General features: G+C 39.7%; 1 long non-coding RNA gene across 1 annotated transcript; it reads right to left on the reverse strand.

Moving 5' to 3' along the window:
* Positions 1-305: 305 nt before the first annotated feature.
* On the reverse strand, positions 306-6,067 carry LOC111932419 (uncharacterized). Its single transcript, XR_002866133.2, has 3 exons — positions 5,939-6,067; positions 5,105-5,201; positions 306-357 (listed from the first exon to the last, which is right to left on the reverse strand). It is a non-coding gene; the product is annotated as an uncharacterized LOC111932419 (long non-coding RNA).
* Positions 6,068-20,627: the final 14,560 nt, after the last annotated feature.

The raw sequence follows: 20,627 nt of genomic DNA on the forward strand, positions 1-20,627 counted from the left end.
TGTGATTTACAGCTGGGAGTCATGTGAGAGCCAAGCAGCCCCCAGCTGATGGCTGTCGAGCTCCTTGGATGTGGCTGTTTGCTCCCTCACACCAGAGGGGCTGTGACTCACTGCTGGCTGAGGCTCTGCAGGTGGGTTTCCTTTGAGTTCCTCAGCAGAGCCCAGGCTTCAGGATGGAGCCACTAGGTGAGTCTGCAGAACTTTAGATTTCCCTGTGCCTGTTGCTCAAGCTCCCAGCTCTTTGATTTTGTTTCATGATAGAGGATGTACTTTTGTTCTGCTACTTACAGCCTGGTGACCTCAGCAGCTGTGTGTGGAGCAGCTAGGGATACTCTCAGCAAGGCACCACACCACTGGCTGCAGAGACACATGGAAAGATTATGAACTCCGTGTGGTATGTGACTCCCGTGGGCCGGTGCTATTTGTACTCTGTCAAATATCCAGGCAAGCATTTTTCTCAAAAAATGTTGTTCTGAAATTATAAAGTTTTGAAAAGATCAAACCTTTACAAAATTTTATTGATTTTTTTACTCCGCTTAACATGAAAAAATTAATAGCTTTACCAGCATTATTTATGCATCAGATAATACATAGTTCTGCATTTTATCATTTGTATTATCCTGCGGGAACTGAACTTGACTACACTACACTATTATTCCTGCTGTTGTAAGTTAAGTATTGACAATGTTCTCAGCAGTTTATTTAAGAGAAAAAAAAAGTAAAATAATACAGCAAAAAAAAGCATTTTGCATCCAGCATGGGACTGCAGAAGTCACGGTGAATAACCTGTGATATTAAGGAAAAATCAATGCCAATCTCTGAAAGCTCAAAATTGGTTTTCAAGGCCGTTGCTAGGGGGAAGGATTAGCTGGTGCTCCTGGACTTCCAGGCAGGTATGGGCAGCTGCTCAAATGGCAGAAGTCCATGTGGTCCATTTGGGCTCTGTTTGTGTAAAATCACCTGGTTTTGCCAAGATTGCTGCAGGTTTAGAGCACAGCTCATCTAATATAAAATAACAATATCCAAGGATCTCCATTACATTTTTTCTTTCTGGATCCAGTATCCACCACTGGTGTGTAACCAATTAAATGAATACCTGAAATGAAATTTATAATAAGCAATACAAGGAAACCTTTCAAAAGTACTTCCTGTACTTCAAGTAGTGATGATTTTGTTCAGTGCAAGATTTTCTTTATACTGTTTTTTGTATTATCTCTAATTCAGAATTTCTGCATTATACATGAAGATGAATTTGGGAGCACAAAGAATCACAGGGTTGGAAGAGAGGTCATTATTGCGTCCCTTAGCCTAAAGAAAGGAAGGAAGTATTATACTTCTGCCATCTTGACCCCCTGTAATGGGGACTGTGCAATCTCCCTGCTCTATTCCAGTGCTTTATGCCCACAGAGAGAGCTCTTCCCAGTATCTTACTAGGTCTGCCATGCAGCAATTTTCAGAAGTTTATTACTTCTCATTATATCCACCATGAAAAAACAGGTTATCCCTCTCATTGTGAGCCAGACTTCTGTGTATTAGAAGACTGTTATCACATCCTCTCCAAATCCCTTTTAGAATAAGCAATCCAAATTTATGTCACCTTTCCCTGTAAATCACATGTTTCTAGACATCTGATCATTCTTGATTCTTTCCTTTGGGCTCTCTTCAGCTGGTCCATGTCTTTCTAAAAACCTTTTCCTGCCATTCCTGAAAAACTTGACGACACCTTCACTTGAAGCAGTCAGAGAAAAGTATTTTCCTTTAAGTACTCTCCATAGATAAGTGAAAAGGCTGCTAAAATGGCTCACATAGCTGTTCTCAGATTTAAAGTATAACCCTCTTTGAATAGCACTGGTCCAGTGAAAAAAGGAAATTATGCAGCTCTGAAGTGTATTCATTCACCTGCAAAATGAGCTGCCATTATGACCAGATAAAGACATTTCTGAGTGAGTCAACATGAATACACCTCCACATGAAATTAAATGAGTCCATTGCACGTGTGCCACTGAATAGTCAAATAGAAGAGGCAAAGAGAATCAGGGAGTTAATGCATTCACTGCTGGTAGAGCAGCTCTGAATACTATTGCTTTGCCAGCCATTGTGCAAATGCACAGTACATGGCAAACACTGCCTTGAAGACCAAACAGCCTCAAGGGAAAGAGCAAGCAGCGGTATGAGAATTTCACAAATGAAGGAACTGAAACTTGGGAAGGGAACTGAGTTGCCCAGGACTGTTGTGGCAAATACATTTCCTGAGTTGCCCTCTTGCAATGTCCATGGGGCATTTTCCCTTGCCATGAATGAATCCCTGCCATGTCCTTGGAGTTTGCATGGTGCTATCTTCACGACCTCGAAGGAACCCAGGGCAGGGTTTCTCCCACAGAATCTGATGAGCACACAGGAGTCAGGTTTGCCATGAAGAGCAAAAAAATATTGCACAATACCTGTGTACAATATTCTTTTAATTGTCTCTGGCTTTGGAGATGCTGAGTCGTCAAAGGGAAGTTGTGACATTACATGCAAAGATAAGATCATCTTCTCTTCTGCACTCTTAGTCTACACCTGTACCAGCAATTTGGCATGAGATCCAATTTATCTTGTTTCAAATGGATCAGCAGGGTTCCCCCTGGCTGTCATAAAGCTCTAGGAGAGAGGGAGTGCAAGTCAGAGGTTTTTGTATTTTGAATATTATGAATTTTCTGCTAGAGGGGATTTGAATGGCTCTTTCTAGGACTGTCAGCTGGGTTTATGAGGAGGTTCTTCATTCCAGTGGGTCTCTTCTGGCCTCTTTTCCCCTTTCTTCTTTCCCATCCAAGGACCAACAGTTCAAACATTTCACGTTCTAAGGATGTTCTGTCTCCAGTGTCTCAGTTACTTGCAGCAATCTGTTTGGAGGCAGACTGACCCTCAGAGAGAGGAAGAGCTGAGCAGCCACAAATACATCAGGCCAGCTTCCTTGTATGCTCTCAAAGTAGCACAGGCAGTCCAAGGTCTCCAGGAGACACCCAGCTGGTCTAGCACCATGCTCACTCCTCAGAGGGAAAAGGAAGCCAGCTCATCATAGAGCACACTAGGAATTTGTAAAGTTTGCTCTCCTGCCATGAGGTCTTCAGGGATATAAGCTTCCCTTCGGTTTTCTCTTCTGAAAAGAGAAACTTGTGTTCTTTTAAAAAGCATGCTTATGTGAAATTAAAAATATTTCACTGTTTGGTTGAAGTTCAGCTAGCTCCTTCCAGACTTCCCCAGAAATCTGAAAGGCACGTTTTTGGGGTGTAGTGGGAGCACTCAGAGTAGGGGCCCTTCTTCACTAAAAAAAATGCATGACTGAATTGTAGGCAGAGACTGAGATGGGAAAACAGCCACCCTTGGCTGCTAAATAAAAGCTGCAAAGCTCTAAATCTCCCAGCATGAGCCCACTCTCTCCCTTGCTCCCCTGCCATCTCCACGTCCCCCAGCCCACACTCTTCCCCAGATCCCAGAGTTTGCACAGCAAAATTTAAACCCCTTGGTTTTACCAGTTGCAGTTTGAGAGAGGGACACATATTTTTGCAAGATTTTCCAGGGTTGTGGTTTGCACTGTATTCCCTCTGAGCATAATTAACACAGGGAGGAAATGAATCTTGCAAAGTAAGTCTTAGTGTGTTCCAATGCTGTTCAGCTCAGTTAACATTGCTCATGGTTTCAGAGGGTTGGGTAGCAGGAAAGATGGTATTTAAATGTGTTGTATTTCCTGGTCACTTCATCCAAACTAAGCACTGGTACAGAAGAAAAACCAACAAAACCTGAGAAGCTAGAAAATGCCCACTGTAGTCAGATTCAATACTACACTCTTGTTCCTCCAATAAGGAACCTTTTCTTTTTTATTTTTCCTTCCCTTTTTTTCCTTTCTCATGCCATATGTACAGCTTGAGGTAATATTGGAATGTATAAATCTCATGTGAGCCACAAAGCATTAAGCCACCATTATCCTTTTAATTTAATTATCTCAGTTCCTACACTAAAACATTTAAAACTAATTGAACACCCGAGGTTTTCCTGTGAAGTTTATTTCCTAAACATTATTGAAGTACTGCTGATAAAGCCAAAAGGTACAAAGTCAGCACTTCCTAAAACAGCCTGATTTATTAAAGTAGAAATGGGAGGTTATTTATAAATAGGATCCAAATGCCAAATAGTTCTTATCAATTTATGTTTCCATGCCATGTATCCTAGTTGATTTCCAAGAACAACCACTTAATTTCCATGAAGTTGGGCCAGCTTTCCTTTCCCTTATAATATCACTTTAAGATGCTTGCCAGTTTGTTCTTTTTAACTATTAATTTACATTGTCTCTTGGCATTTTCTTTGTCTTGATTTGGACTGTTTGGCTTTCCTTGTTCTTGATGTCACAGGCTGTATCTAATACTTCATTCATGCTGCTAATGGTTCCCAAATGTTATCGTGTTACAAAAGGCTGTATTTTTCAGTAGAAATGTATTTTATAGTCTTGGTGAAGTTCATAGCATAAAAGACACATGTAGCACAGAATGATCATTATATTTCTTCCCAACATGTGAAAGCAGTAAAATAGTTTCACATGCATAAAGGCTGCTTGGTCATTAAAGTTAGTTCTGCCTCTACATTTCCCTCTATTACATGAAGTTGGATCCAGCTGCAGAATTTGGACTAGAACTTAAGTTTGGTGTTTTCTTTTGGCAGGTTATAAAGGCATAAGCTGCTGGGGCTATTTTTCCAGAATAAGGAATGGCACTCATGCTTCCAGCATTAAACAGCTTTGCTTTTATATAAAGAAAAATAGAGATGAGGAGAGATGGAAAGACCAGAGATTTCCAACTTTTCTGTGTTTTGTACAGGTAGTTGCAACCTTAAACATACTGGCAACTATCAACCCATCAAAGAATGAATTTGTTTTACTACTGAAAAATCTGATAACTAATCTGGGTAATAAAAAACCCTCACTCCCAATTTCAAATTCAAGTTGGTGAGCTTGTATCTGAAACTAAATGCAGACCTTTATCTGACAAAGAGCTAGTTGTGTTTTCTCAATACAACTAATTGAAGTAGGGATACAAAAGCGAGGTTTTAAAATTTCATCCTGCAGGGTTACCTTTCCAAGTAGTTCTGTTGAAGTCACTAAAACTTAAGTTCAAGATCAGCAGTCAAGATCTGGCCTAGTAGATCACTGGGTCTCAGTAGGGCTGGCCCTGAAAATGGTATTTGGTAGCTGTTTTACATATAATATCAGATTTCAAGTGAAGAAAACAAAACTAAATTAGGTAACCAGTGAAAATATGAGTCTCCCTTTTTTTAAATAAATTGCCAGTAGTTACCATAGTAACTGCTACCAGTAGAGCTGTCGTTATTACAAACAGCAATGAAAATATTCCTTTTTCTTGGGACAACTAAGGAATGTTCACCCAATAGAATGAATTAGCTAATTCATGCTTCTATATCAACTCATCTCCAAGACCTAGAATTTCAGCAGGTGGCTCAGCTCCTCTCCAGTGGCCAGCTAAAATCTACAAAGCCAAAGCATAATTTGTTGTCCCAGTTAGCTGGACTACTCAAACAGAGAATGACGTAGGAGACCTGAAGGTTGGCCTGGCTAGTCCCCACCTAAAGAGATTTCTTCTGCTAGTGAGATATGAAATGTAGAGATTATGTATAGGAAGGCTGAGCATGTCCCATTTCTTAGATCTCTCCAGCTGAAGCCATTTCCCCAAATTAATTTGGAACTGGAAGAAGATTCAGGGAACCAGATTGAAGGTGAGGGAGCATCAAGTCCAAACTGCAGCAAGCCATCAGGTCACAAGTTGTGTTGGTGAGCACTGGCACTGTAGCCTGAGGTGTGGATATATGACATTGAGGATGTGTTAAGAAGAGGTTTATTATTAACCCACCCTACCAAAAAACCTCCCCAACCAAATACAGTACAGCTTACTTGTCCCCTCCAGGAGCTCTTGCAATAATCCACCAATGCTCTTTCCAGTTTAGTTTGTCTGATATAAAGGATAGGACTTCCACAACTGCTATGCTGAGGCTACTTGCAGTTTCTCAGATCTCTTTTGCCGTAGTAATACATAGATGTGAGGTCACAAGTGTCTGTTGGAATAGATGTGTATCACCAGGGACCATGGAAGAGACCTGAGACCACTTTGTCTGATCTCAGGACCTGGATACCACTTCTGGACCCAAGGTGGCAAAGCCACCAAAGGTCACTTCAGTGAAACTTATTAACATCTCAGTTTCTTTAGAGCTTGTCTCATTTTTGTAATTTTGTGATCCAAAATTTCAGTTAAGGGGAAACCCTTGGAGAATGTGACGTGACACCACATTGCCAGAGCTAATTGGGGAGCCAGACCTGCCTTTGGTTCTCTTTGGTCAGATTTTGTGAAAAAAGACTTCAGAATCTTGCCAGAGCAAGAAGATAAAAGCTGATGTCAAAAGAAACAGTGTGTTCTCTCCTACTTTTTCTTTTGATGATCTAAGTCCTGGTGGTTTAATAGTGCTGGTAGTTAAGCAGGAAAGTTTTCTGTAGTTAACTCTTTGCAGTGACAGATATTAATTAGTTTTACTTCGACAGCAATTCTTCAGTAATAGCTCTTCAATGGCAATTTCTATTTGACTGATTTATAAGGGCTCTTTACCCTCTATTAAAAGACAAGTTAAACTTAAACTTAAATCTTATTACTCATAATTGGAGCTTGGAAAAAATAGTATAGACTTCAGACTTTTAAATTTTAATTATGAGTGTGTTTAATAGTCATGAAAGTGAACAGCTAATCGCTCTGGTTTAAACTAGATACAATGCATGTTCTGTACAAACTTCATCTTGCTCAGCCACTGCACCTCAACCCTGAGTCCTGTTAATCCAGTCTTGTGGGTTTTTTGCAACAGGACAGCCAGTTTGTCAGTGTGTTTTATGAGTTACATAAAAAAAGAAGCAGAGCTAGGATCACCAAATTCTTTCTTTATCCGAAAGCAGGCTTTGAGCTTACAGCTGCAGGTGGCAACTGCTCAGGTAATAGTCCATTGTTCAGCAGCAACCTTTTGGTTCTGCAGCTGAAACCTAATGGGTAAAATCAAGTGCTTATCCATAAAACTAGTGAATTTTATGTAATTTTTTAAAATAAAAACTTTATTAATCCTGGTAATATTTTACTGTTGTATCCATTGTCAAATACTTTATGTCTCTTTCTGGATCAATATTCTATGAACATATGCCCATTCTTCATATTATTTATTTTTCCTCCTTTGGAGATTGGGTGCACTTGGATGTGATAATACATTCCAGCTCACAGTACTCAAAACTAATGGCCAGAGTATTGAGAAGCTTGCCATAGATGTTAATAATCCTTTTGTGTGCTTTTTTGGTTTTGTTACCTCCATCTGTTACCATAGGAAGAATGACTTGATAATAAACATTGTCTATACCTTTACCACAAAACAAGAGAGGAAATGAGATGTCAGCAAAAGTGCATAGTGTGACACAATCATGGTTAGCAATATTCTTAGCTGTGACTTAAATCCTCTTACAAACATGTTGTTGTAAATGCCCGTATCTCTGAAGAGTTTGGGACAGTTGCAATAGGGTAAGTTCATCCAGGATGCTGCTCCTCAAGAGCTTTGGTGTCCACTGCGACCCAAGTCATCTCTGGTATGTTGATTTACACTCTAATGCAATTTGAACTTCATCTTCAGGCTGAGATAGTAGTATTCAGGATTCTACAATGCTGAGAAGCTATTATTGTGTGCTTTACTTTGAAAAATTCTATCCAAATTGTGTATCTGTCACTTCCATGTTTCCACATTTCCATCAGTTGATCCAAATTTCCAAGTCAGCCTTCCTTGTGGCTCTGCTGGCACAAAATTGAGATGCTGTTCTTAGTCTGGGATAGGTCTGGGCTTTATTCCAGCATCTAGCAAGAGGATCAATACACTCCATAACTACTTTCTGTATACTCATACTCTGGGGATATCTGAACTCCAGCAGACACCCATATTGCCTTCTTCCTATCTTACAAGCTCAGCTGGATTGTTCTGAAACCACATGCAGGTGGCTCCTAATTTTAATATCCTCTTTACAATGACTATCGTGTGTATGAGAGAGAAAATCCCACACCCCTCTGGTTCAATGAGCCAGGGTGTTGGATGGGTTTCTGAGCAGCCATGAATGTGCAGTGCTACAGAGGAAGAAGCTGAGCAGCTGCAAGTCTTCAGGTGCTTTTGCAGGAAGGAGTGAGAGTCTGGAAATACGGGACATTTGGAAGAAATTTTCCTTGACTTATAGTGGGGTTATAGGCTTTTTTACCATGGTGTTAGCTAGGCAGACCCTGCCTTCAGGGCTAAAATGTTCCACATTGGAGGCCTCTTCCAAAAGACTATAGTAGTCTTAGACCTAGTGCAAAGTAGCTTGTGGAGAGTGAAGGACACTTTGCATAGCTTATTAATAGACGTTTCAAGACCACACTTTCAGTGTTTTCTGTCGTTCCTCTCAGTGCTACATAGATTCTGTACTTGCCCCTGCATTCTTTCTCCCTCCAGTGTGGAAAAAGTGAAATTTCCGTTTACTGGTCAACCTAGATGTATCATCAGGCCCATTAAATCCTCTCGGCAAAATGTGGCGTCACAGTTGCTCAGGGTTCAGAATAGCGAAGCTAGATCCATGGAAGTCTGACACTTCAAGGTACCTGAATATAAGGCCTTTGCTGTGTCATCTGGATGTGCTGCAACATCTAAAAAGCCTTCAAATTCATTTTTGAAAACAGCATGGAACTAAAAATAAAAAAAAAACCTTCCCGTGACATCTTCCAGCACTTAAAACTTCCATTAATATTATGAATTAATTCAGCACATAATCTCCTGCTGAATCAAAACTTCCAACACTGTATTCCAACTGCATTAAAAGCTGTATTTCTATTAATGGGAAGAATGAATCCAGCATATAATATATTGCTGAATCAGAATTTATGCAACAGGTTAGTTAACATGCTACAGTTAACTCCTATAAGTCATATATCTGAAACCTAATGCTATAGCCACTGCAATTAAAAAGCCAGCAATAGATATGAAAAGCACATCTATCTGTGGAGGAATAGCTATTTCTCTGTATAGTCATTTGAGCAGGAAGTGAAGAGGTTGGAAAAATGGGCTCTGAAAGTCAGTCACCTCTTTGATAAAGCAGGCTACTATTGCAGTCTGTTTTCTTGGGAAGATGGCAGACCATGTAAAAAATTTAGTATTTCTATTTAAAATTTTAGTACCATCTTATTTTGCTTCTTCAAGGAAAAATACAAGTTAAAGTACAATATAAGTTTGAAAAAATACAAGAAGTTTGAAAAAATATACAATAATGTGTTCACATTTTAAAAAAAATTGTCTTCAGGATCCTGTTCTCTGAATGTCTTTCTCTTATATTTTGTTATTTTGAGAAAACCCTGAACTTATGATGTTTATTTTTCTAATTTGTGAAGATGAATACTCTCTTCAAGCAGGTCATTCTTCCTCTGATGGCTGGGGTAACAGATAGAGGAATCCTCAGAGATCTCAGCAGCCTCTCCCAATCCAAGAGACATAAGAACATAAGGAGGCAGCAGTTCAGTTTTTGAGAGGCAGAGATCTGGTGTAATTGACAGGTTTCCTGGGAGAGGAGAGATACCCTTTCAGGCTTCTAGGACACAAGAGGTCCTGGCAGGCATTCCCCTTCCCTGAAACTGGGACCTACAATTGCAAATTCTGTCTCCATCCAACAGTTAGTACCTTGGAGGGAACGAGAAGGACCTTGGGTGTTTTGATTTAGACTCCTCTTTCACCTTTCTTCCCCTCTCTCAGCTGAGTGCTGCCAGTGGTGACCTGTATTGTCCTTCCCATGAGACAGAAATATTTAATTCTACCTGAAGTTAGCCATTATAATTTCACTTCTGCTTTGATGAGGCTGAATTTTACTAACAGGTTTATTGCCAAGCTTGGTGTCTTGTGAATTAGCATTACTCCATCTCTGTCTTTATTATCAGACCAGCTATTACAGGCCTCGTCTATAACATTCCTTGCTATTAAATTCATCTTTTTGTTATCATTCTATACCATCATCTACATTTTTTGCATTTTTACATTTTTCCTTTCCTATTTTTACTAATGCAAAACTACATTATCATTCATTAAATATTAACAGTCTTCTTCCATCCAGAGCTTTAATTTCAGCTAGTCTTGGTCCTCTCAAAGTGGTTAGACATTCTCAGTCAAAGGCAGCTGAGGATGTGCAGTTTCTTATAGGCTCAGACCCAGACATGAGAGGAACTGCTGTGCTCTCTAGATGTATTAAACTAATTGCTTTGACTTTCATAGACTTATTGTGGGTTCAAAGGGCAACAACTGGGCATCCTATTTGAGAATTTCAAGGGAGATGGAGAAGCACAGGAGAGCCTGGGAGCAGGTTTCAATTATTTTATTAGACAAAGGGTTAAGAGTCATGCCTGTGAGGGGAGATGAGTGTTTCTTGACATGGGATTTGGAGTGTAGCAAGGAGGACTTGAGGGCTTTTTTATCTGGCATCTTTCTCAAGTATTATTTCACTTTTCTAAAAAAGAAAACTGAAAAAAAGGGAAAGGATGGAAACTGTCTTCTAGGCAGGAGATCTTGTAATGAATTCTGACACCAAAAAGAGCTTAAGAAACACTTGTGTGGGTACAGCTAGCAAATCCTGGGGCAAGCAAAAATTTATGCTAAAATGATAAGGAGTTTTGTTCACTGGGAACATGTCCATTGTCCTGATACTTCCAGAAATTAATTAGGAAACAAGTTTCCATGTTTTGGACAGGCTTATGTATTAAGAGTTATTGCCTGGAAAGGCCATTAAGAAAATAACTGCAGTAAAACTGTGAATCAATTATGGAAGAATATCTGAAATACAATTTTAGTTTATAGATGCTTTCAAGCAATAAAGCATGATGAGTTAATTCTCTTATGCCTATTTCTAGAGCTGCAAAGATGAGATTAGAACTTGCAGATTTCTGGCATCTTGTCTATGCTGAGTCCACAGACAATTTAAATTCTACAGCATTTACTGTGCTAATGCGTGGAACATGGTAAGTGTTTTAATATTATTGCTCCAGACTTCTGTTTCCTCACTTTACATATTTTAGTCTCCCATTATGAACCACAAATAACCACTGTAGAGGAAAAATTTACTGTGAAAGAATAGAAAAAACCCAACAAATAAAAAAAGAAACAAAACTCCTATAATTTATGTATATTGCAAAATAGTGAGTGTAACTGGCTATCGGTTCAGTGGCATCCCATAGCGTGAGCCTGGGACAAAAGCCTTTTCTGTTTACATCTTTTTAGGCAGCTTGGGTTGTCGGTAGTCATTTGAACAAAGTTTTCTGCTTAGCCTTAAAAACAGGGAGTGGAACTGTTTAATGTGAAACCTGGAACTGAATTGTAAAATGTGTGGAAAATAGTACAGCAACTACTATAACTTCCAGTAGCTTTTATTCAAAGTTGCTTCTGAACAAAGGCTACAAAAGAGTCATTTCAAGAAATACACCTCTAGAAGAGGTACATGAAAAACCATAGAAGGTGAGCTATATTCAAACACCAGTCTCATACTTGTAATGAAAAGTAAGTACAATCCAATATATTCTCCAAACAATCACAATATGAATCAGTATGTCCATGAGTAGGTGTTAAGTAGAGTACGATAACGATTTAGCTCTGTTCCTACCACCTACACTACAGCAGTATTTGAATACTACAGAATTGTTAGTGGATTTTGTCTCTCCAGTGTTATTCCCCCTCCTCCTCCTAAGGCAGGGAAATAACCCTTTTCACAGGTAAGTAGGTGTTCAGGCTGACAGAGAAAATGGGGTTGTTTGGTGGAATGGGCTATGTATGTGCATGGGTGCAACCCCACTGGAGTGGCCTGCCCATCACTGCCAGTACCTACGGGCCTGACTACATGACCTGCATAAAACCACACAAAAAACCAGAATTTTCTGAGCCAGTGCTGAAGTCCTCTTGCAGAACTGATTTTCTAAATAGTGTTTCTTTCTAGAAGAACTAATTCCTTTGCCTATTCCTATGAAGAGAAATCGTAGGGTTTGGTCTCCGTGCAATAAATATATGGTCCTGAAAGTCATTCCTTTATGGACATTAGGAAAATTAGAGCCTTGGAAAGTCCAGGAGAGTTTCTTTTGAGGGCTTGCCCTAGAAAGGCTAGTATATATTACCTCTGTATTCCTTACAGCATTACACATGAAACTTTCCTTTGTGAATTTTTCTAGTGAAGCCTTCATATGATGAAAACAGTGAGGACATGATGGCTACTCCTGTACCATAGAGTATGAAACATTACCTTCTTTTCTTTTTCACTACTGCTATGGCTGTTAAAATTGGATATATTAATTCCTTCACTGGGTAGTGAAATTTCATGTTCAGTAAATGTTGAAGTGATTCAGAATCCATGGACACATTAAAATTTGATTTTCTCTCTTTTATTTTATATGCTGTCAAAACAAGGAAAGCTAAAAGGCTTCATTCAAAAAAACATTGGAATGGGATGTTTGGGCAATACCAAGACTACCCACCCTTCCCCCTTTGTTTTTTTTCCCAAAATAAACTTAAGCCAAACTGATGCAGTTTGGTGAAGGGTATTTGGCTTGCAGGAGTTGAATCTTCTGATAGCAAGTGGTTACAAGAACAGTTCAGGCAGCATTTTCCAAGAGGTTTTCTGTGTGTGGAACCTCAGGATCCCTGCAAGATGGTGGGTTTGAGAGGCTTGTACATACTCTCTGTCCTTTTTCAAATCAGCTTTTCAAGGTGCCTTCTTTCTATGCAGCCTCTAGATAGCTGGTAAGTGATCATAGCATTTAAAGTTGTGGTTGTTACAGCTTTGCCTAAATCAGAAGAATGGAAGGGGGTTACATGGGGATATAGAAGTACACTCCTGAGCCAGACCAGGGGTCTGTCATTCCATGTTCTCTCTCCAGGAGTAACAGTAAAAGCAGTTATTTAAGGAGACAGTACAAGTTTGACCATTGTCTGCAGTCCATACCCCTTGTATTCCCTGCGCATCAAAATCCTCCTGTGGTAGCAAATTCCAGACATTCTCTATGTGTTTTGTAAATATAAAAATTAAATTTTGTTAATGTAAAGAAATTTATTTTATCTGTTTTAACCCAATCTTACGTTGGTTTCATCAAGCACCCATTTCTCAAGTTACAGGACTTTGTGAAAACTGCTCTGCCTTTAGCTGAGGAAGTGCTGTGTGCAGCCAGTGGAGGTGGAGGACGAGAGAGGAGGAAAAGAGCACACAGGGGTTTCTTATAATTCCCTGCTCAGAGAGCTGTGTAAAAATATGTTTGTTAGTAGATTAAGTAAACTAAAGCTCTAGTAGAAGCCAAGTAACCCCACCTCAGTAGCTATGCCCTGTCCCTGAAGGCTAGCCCAGCATTTGTAAATTGCAGAATAAGGGAACTATATTAGTGGCTCAAATGTGCCTGCATGAGAGCATGTGGGCCCTCTGCCATGTACAGAAACCTTGTCTGGTATTTAGCCTAAATTTTCCTTTCTTTAGAATTATTTTTGTATATACAAGCATCAACCCATAGACCACACTAAGTAAGTGATTTTCTTTCTTAATTTTCTCTGTATATTTATCTTGTCTCATCCATAGCTGTCACTGTGTCAGGTTATGCACAGTACAAGGGCTTTTTTTTAGTTTCTTCTCTATTCACTAGATTCTCCCTATCCTATGGCAATTTTAGTTGTGTTTTTACTTCACTCTGATTTCCCTGAATAGGATTTGTCTCTTGGCTGTCTCATGTATGTTTTATTTCAAGAGACATTTGGTGTCTGGTATTTCTCAGCTCTCCGACTGGTTTCTCTTAAGGTCCATGAAGGTTTCTAATTCCAGAGACGCCCATATTTTTTTATAGCCTCACTGCTTGAAGCGGAGGCCAAGAGACAAAACAGAAATAAAATCAAATGTATGCCTGTGAACTACCATCTCCTATTAGTGGCTTTATGCAACTGTCTTCTATTAGAGGCTTCATGCTGCTGTTACCAGAGATGTTTCTGAATCAAAACCTTGGAATTAAAACTGTGGTGCCCAGGGGGGAAGGGAGCTGCTCTAGACCTGAAATCTTAACGCTGGGTCCCTCGGGCTTCTCTCCGCCGGTTTCCTTTGAGGCACGTTTCGTTGGGGAATGAAACTCCTCAAAGGATGCAGTGTTAGTGCCCTCTTGTGGGGGGAAACGGAGACGAGGTGAGGAAAAACACACAGCAGCGGCACAACGTTTAAAGCAGATCAGAACGGATTATTCTGGCAGGAGGTGGAAATGGGGAGCTCGCTCGGCTGTGCAAAAACACTTATTCCGAGGATTTGTTGAACAGACTGCCCGCGGCAGGTCTGCCGGCCTCCCGGCCGAGGTGTGCGGCCCGGCAGAGCTGGGCACAGCCGAGGGATGCTGGCAGGGCCCAGCACAGGCAGCGTGTGTCCGGGCGCACCGCAGCGAGCGGGGCCGGCTGCCTGAGGCACGGCTCTCCCGGCTCCTGGGGCTGGCCATCAGCGTGTGCCCCGCTCCGCTGGGGCTGCGGCCTCGCAAAAGCGGTTCAGAGTCCGCTGGCACGAGCTGCTTTGGGTTCCGTTGTGCGGCGCTGAGAGGCCTTGCATTTCATCAGCTCTCATGGGTTACCTCTGGAAGGGGACCGTACGCCTCTTCGCTTTACCTGTGTAATCTTTGTTCATGACGTCTTATACTTAACATCTTGGTGGTCTGGCTTTCCAAGATCCTTTCTGATTATGAAGAACAGAGTCCCTAAAATGTAACAGAAAGCGTTCACATTTCAGCTTGGTGTACTTCTCATTGTTTTTTCCTGCGGTCAGTCATCTCTTAGCGAGTTATCTGAGATGTCTTTGATTTCTTTCTGCGTTTAATAGTTCTGGTTTTAGCTGTTTGAAGAAAATGCCCATGAATGCCGATCAAGTCTTGATACAAGAAATTGTCTGTGGTAATATATGGAAAAGAAGAAGTTGCATTTCTCTGAGGTAACAGCCTATTAGATTCCACTTTCTTTAAGCAGAGGAAAGAAGTCTGTGAACCAGCAGAATCCAATATTAAAAGACATTAATGGAACAGAGAGAAGCTTATTAAATCAATATTAAGTAGCAAACAAGTCATAAGCTTAAGTCTAAAGCCTTCTCCCAGGCTTGCTGATTATAAGATTTCACTGGAAGCTTTTTTCTTGCTTCAAGGTTTCTTGAAGATTTCAACCCCCTGGCTTAGTTCATTTACAGGTGAAAAGTTTACTTCTTTAGGCCACTCCCAGGCTCCACACTTCAAGTTCAGTTAACTGAGCTGGCTGTATTTTCAAGCAGAGTCCTTAAACCTACTACAGGCTTGGCTAAATCTCAAGGTTACTTGTGATTATTCATAAGCAATAGCTGTACTGTATGACCAATCACCGGGGTAGTGGCAAGGAAATCAACATTGTGGTTCTAAATCAGCTTTGAGTTATATCTGGAACTATTTAAAGTAGAAGCTAGGGGAAAGTAATATCTGCCATTCAAGTAAATAGAGGATGCCATTTCTTTAACAGAAAGATAGAATTCTTCATGCAGGTGGCATGGGAAATGATGTATGACATTTCAATAACAGCTTGCTACTTTTTTCTTAACCCTGCATTAAAGACATAGTGCATTTACAATGGGAACCTTCACCAGGCACTCAAAGACTCCCATTATGAAATGGAAGGAGATGGAAAGAAAGAAGTAGGCCAACTATCATGCTGCTGTCAAATCTTCCAACCCCATCTTTTGATCTTGAAGGGATTGTTTTCTCCCTAGTCCTTCTTTTTTACTTTCAGTAGCACGTATTCTGCAGTAAGGACAGAGAAACAAATCAAGCCTACCCTTTCTATGTCTGCTCTTTTCTATGGGATGGGTTCAGCCACAAACTTTCTTCCAAAGCTGGTCACCTTTTGGCATCCAGTTTGTTCCAGCCATCTGCATCTCATTATCAATTATATACAGTCCTTCTTCAAAACATTTCACTACAAATGTCAATGTCTTGTAGCAGCATCTGCAGAGTGATGTGTGTCAAATATGCCTTATCACAATCTGCCACCAGGGTTTTTAGATGTGTAACTTTTATTATAGTTGACGAGAGTGATATATGCAAATCTACCACATAGCAAGCAAAAAACCTGTTTTAAATAATGAGATTTGTGGAAATACTCTCTGTATACCACAGCGAAACTGACATAAGATAGAAATAACAATACCTATTAAAAGTGAAATATGCTATGCCAAAATGAAGACTATTAAGGCTGCTTTACAGACCTACACTTTGGTCTGTTCCTGGTCCATCTTGGGCCATGTAAGAGAATATTCTCTAATTTCAGGGTTTAGATAATTAGATGGACAAACCAAGAGCCATAGCAGACAGTAGCAGCTGCATTGTGTTACTTGAGATGTTACAGGATGAAACATGGAAAAAACAATTGAAGGAACTCAGGAAAGGACTTAGTGAAAATTTGAACCAAACAGTAAAATTCTGTACAGCACCTCAGAGGGAGTGAGTTTGATTCAGCTTGTCACCAAACACTCACTCAGAGTCAACATGCCACACAGTACTCTGGCTACAGAAATGCTTTTACTGGCAAAGAAAGAAGATGTATGTAACAAGGCACAACATATATTGTTCATATCCACTAAAGACAGTGAAACTATCACATTAGCTGCTGACTAAAAGCTTCCCAATTTGTAATTGGCTTAGACTGAAACAACACAAGTGGTGTCAGTCTGTTGCCATGTATGTAGGAGTGCTTCAAGGCACAGACTGAGTTTACAGGATATGAGGCAGTAAGCAGTTGGGTATCAGAAAACAGAATTAGGACCGGAGCTCTAATCTGTTGTAAATATAAATTGTTTGGCTCTTTTCCAGAGCCTTTTAGACATGAATTTGCTTTCTGGGTTCAGTTCCCACAAAATTCCTGTTCCTCTCAGGCAAGTGTCAGTGCCAAATGCTGATCTTCATTTATTCCTCTGTAAATTCCTATATTTTCATCTGTAAAAAAAGGAAGAACTTTTTGTCTGGCATTTTGTCTGTTTGTCACTGGAACAGACATTGTGCACCTCTCAGTGAAATCTTAGCCGGTGTCTCTATTTGCTAATACAATACGAGCAATGGATCAGTACTTACAGCAGATTTGATCAAGTTCAAGGTGCAGTCCAAAATTCCAAAAACTGTGACAGCAAGAGAACCATGTAGCACTGGCACATGTGCAGTAATTCAGAAATTAGATCGACCAGAAGAATTTACCCACACAAATAAAGGTTCAGGAGTTTAATTCAGAATGCGATCAAGCAGTAAAATAAACTTTCAAAACAAGTGATGGGATTTCTCTATTTCTTGATATTTTGAAATAAGTCTGCAGTTATATTTCTGGATGCCTATGTTAATCAAATACAACTTTTTGTCTTCCAAGCAGAGACAGGCCAGAGAAATTCTACATTCCTTCCATTTAAAGAAATCAAATTAATTCGGTTAATGTGGTGAATCTTTCAAGTCACTCAGGTCTAAACAGGAGAGACAAAATATAATGGAGATTCACACTGAAGAACATATGAGGAACATTCATACATGAACCTGCAAAAGACCAAGAAAAAATTTGCTTCAAACTAATAGCAACTTAGTGTACTTATTTCTAACATACACAATTTTAATAATAAAAGCAGAGAGACCAGATTTGCACAAAGTAATGCAATCTCCTTCTCAGGGTCTGTGTGCTCCTCACTCTCCTTAAATATTTAACAAAGTGCATTTGCAAAGACACCTTTCATTTAGAGTTAAGACTATAAAGAATTTAGAAATTAAAATGTATGTTTTTCTGAAGGCAAGTAACCTGAATTCAACAATGCACCTGTGTAATTATAAACCTTTTCTTTTTTTTTTAAATGTTGAATCCTTCAAATTTTACTGAAGAAAACATCCTAGAAGTACTATCTAAAACATCTTTACTGTTCAGCCACTTTTATTAGGGGGAAGAACATATATGAGTAAATTTTGAAATCATGTACATGAAACAGATATTTTAATCTTGAAAGTCCTGTTAACTGAGAGGAAAGGTGACTACATTTCAATAGCAAAACTGGGACACTTTTGCACTGACGTGTTTTAGGATTATGACACAGAAGTGTTTCTGTGAAAGAGAGATATTCTTCTTATAAAAAATTAGTGTATTGTTATGCACTGGAAAGCCTTAGATGTGGCAGTAATGTACACCTCTTTTTCTAAATAAGTATTTCCAATAGTTCAACATCTGATCTGCAGTTTTCTCTCAGCATTGAAAATCCCTATTAACATTTACTCTCTGAAAAAGAAGAACTTAATTAGGACTAGGCATATCTCTTGCTTCCAAATACTAATCATCTCACTGGAAACGCAGTGCACAGGTTGGTTTCATTTGTGATAAAGACAGAACACTGTGTCTTGGGGAAACGTGATGTAGCCACCTACTTTGAAAAACTTGATGTGAGAAGATGAGGTGTAAAATATTCTCCTGCACAGTGAGAGAACATCATACAGAATCTGGGCTTGCACAAACATAAAAATTCAGAGCATATGGGCATTTTAGAAGAGAACTCATGCTGGATTGCCCCACATTTAGTACAAGTAAGAATGGTGCTATTAATTTGGCCAGCATGATCTCAGTTTGAAGGCTAGCATAATCTGGTATGTAAAATAGCTTTTCTTTCTGAGGAAATAAGAAGGAAAGATACAGAGAGAAATTGGTTATTATGTATTAGTGCATTCCACAGTTCTTTGTTTAAAGTAATTTTCCCTGTGTTGTTTATGTGAAGGACTATAATCAGTTGGCTGGTTTTGTCAAGATCTTTACTTATGAGCAGAAAATCATAAAATGTTCTCTTTTGAAATAATTCAAGTTTGAAAAATTCAAGTTGAAGAATTTTTTCTCAAACAGTAATGCCTGTGCTCTATTTCTGAATGGCTCTGTGCCCAGATGATTTGTGCTCATTTGTGGCATTTCTTATTGGTGTTAGTCAGGCAAAGATTCTTCATGCAAGGACCTCATAAGTAGCAGAAAATGATAAAGCTTTGAGGAAAGCATCTTTATTTCAGTACTTTCCAGAAGGTGCTTGAGAGAAGCTGAGATGGAAAGTTAGAATGTAGTAGGAGATTTCTCTATTTCTGGAGAGAGACTTGAAGGATTGCTGAAAGCTGTTGGGATGAAAGCAGGTTCTAGGTAGCTGGAATTAGGGAGTGTGATACACAGCTAATGGGCGAGTGCTAGGATGAGAGCTTGATTTCCCTTCTTTCCCATAGCACTTGCTTTTAAGGAATGGGCTTTTCAAAGGCCAATTGCTCTGTCTCACAGTTCCCTTGGAGGCACATGGTTTTCGGGAATGGGAATTACTTTGTAGATCTTTGTTTGAAAGCAATAGAATGAGGAAGGTCTTCTCTGTGAGCCTGGCTTCAATCTATGGGGCTAGGCACAGAGCTGAATACAAAATACTTAACAAGTGGTGCATGAAGGCGCCATCAACCTCATCAGGTTGAGAGAGCTGGTTTGTGCATGTTCTAAGTTATATATAAAGTCTTGTTCTGGATGCTTTGATAGTGATATCTAAGAAGCTACATCTGCAGTTTCTAAATTGTGATGAGTCTGAAAGTTAACAAAAAACTGAAGGATAATGCCTTCTGAAGGAGAGACACAAGGCAATACTCCTCACTAAAACCAACTCTACAGAATAAATTATCTCTACTAGGATGTCCTAGAGGCCATTGAATTTCAGCACAAATTTCTTTGGGGCTCAGTTATACTGAACTGAATTCTGGACCATTGAAAAATATACAGAAAAAACGCTGTAAAATATCTTTTGTTAGTTACTTGTCACAGTACTTTATGGCTGTATATTTTAGTTCTGCAGACTGCTATTATGTAGGAGCAGTTCAGATTGCTGCAAAGTACCATTCTGCCATGAGGTCACAGCAACCAAAATTACTTATTTCTGCAGTGTTTCAGAAGTGTTTTGTCATGTTGTTCTTCCTGCAGGTATAATAAGATGCTGTAAGAAAGCAGGAATCAAAAGAACAGTTGGTACTGACAGTCTGAGAAAGTTGGAGCTGTTCAGCTTGGAGAAGGTTTTGTGGAGATCTCATAGGAATCTTCCAGTATCTTAAGGGGGCCTGCAGGGAAGCCAGAGAGAAACTCTTCATCAGATAGTGACAGGACAAGGAATAATGGGTGCAAACTGAAAGAGGAGAAATTAGGTAAGATATGTGGAAGAAATGCTTTATTGTGGGGGCAGTGAGACACTGGCACAGGTCACCCAGAGAAGCTGTGGATGCCCATCCCTAGATGTGTTCAAGACCAAGTTGGATGGGGCTCTGAGCATCCTGTTCTAGTGGGAGGTGTCCCTGCCCATGGCAGTGTTGGAACTAAATTATCTACAAGGTCCCTTCCAACTCAAACCATTCTTTGATTCTAAGACCCAAGAGAAATAGAAAGAAACAAAATGTAACAACAGAGAGGAGATGTGGGGGTCACGGCATGGAGGTTAGTGCAGGGAATGTGTTACAAAATGTGGGTATTGTGTTGTGCAAATA

The sequence above is a fragment of the Cyanistes caeruleus genome, chromosome 7 (genome assembly GCF_971803275.1).
Source record: "Cyanistes caeruleus chromosome 7, bCyaCae1.hap1.1, whole genome shotgun sequence".
Taxonomy (NCBI): domain Eukaryota; kingdom Metazoa; phylum Chordata; class Aves; order Passeriformes; family Paridae; genus Cyanistes; species Cyanistes caeruleus.